The sequence below is a fragment of the Arachis ipaensis genome, chromosome B01 (assembly GCF_000816755.2).
Source record: "Arachis ipaensis cultivar K30076 chromosome B01, Araip1.1, whole genome shotgun sequence".
Lineage (NCBI taxonomy): Eukaryota > Viridiplantae > Streptophyta > Magnoliopsida > Fabales > Fabaceae > Arachis > Arachis ipaensis.
In genome coordinates, this window is record NC_029785.2 from 829,873 (window position 1) to 830,793 (window position 921).

Here is a 921-nt window from a genome sequence, read left to right on the forward strand (position 1 = left end):
TAAATATTAATTTATATAAAAATAATTGTATGTAAATTTTTATTTTATTTTAAAAATTGAATTTTTTTAAGAAGATATTATAACTTTAAAGACTTCAAATTTTAAATAGGGTTTGACGAGTAATATACACCGTCGAGGAGAAAAAAAAAGCCAAAGGTGTGGAAAGGAAAAATACAAAAAACTAAAAGAAAACCATAATCCCCTTTTCCTTTATAGTTTTTAATTTCACCTTCTTGTTCTGGAATAAATTTATTATCATGGTTTCTTATTGTTTTTTCTTATCATTTAATTTTTTTATATTGCATTTATTGTTGTTTAAATTAAATGTGAAATTACAATCTAAGGTTTTTTATTTTCTTTTCCTCATCATAAGTGTTTTAAGAATTACTTGACGGTAATTTAGGCATGAACGTGAGGTTAAAATTTTTTTGGAGACTACGACCGACTTGTTTTGACCAAAGTGCTGCCATCTGAGTTCTTTGTGAGGAGATGGGAGTGATACTTGCAAAAGACTCTGATGTTTAAGTTAGGAAGAACTTTAAATAGGTATTTTAGTAGATTGGGACGTGAATATATCTGAGGGGTGTCAGTAGAGATGACAAACGAGCCTAAACTCGCTAGGCCGACCCGCGTAAACCGCCAAAAAGGTGGGCCGGGCTGAAAAATTGAGACCGTCACACATTAAAAGTCCGCCTAACCTGCACTGCTTAAATTGTGGTTTTGGCGGGCTTCTCCGTCGGATTTAGGATTTTTTTGAAGATGTTCTGATTTAGTGTTTTGGATTATATTTTACATTTGATTGATTATGTTCTAAACTTGTAATTGTTTAATTATATATTTTGGACAATATTTATTTTACTTTGGACAATGTTGGTTTTATTATTTTGTTTCAAAAACTTGGTTTATAATTATGTTTATTAC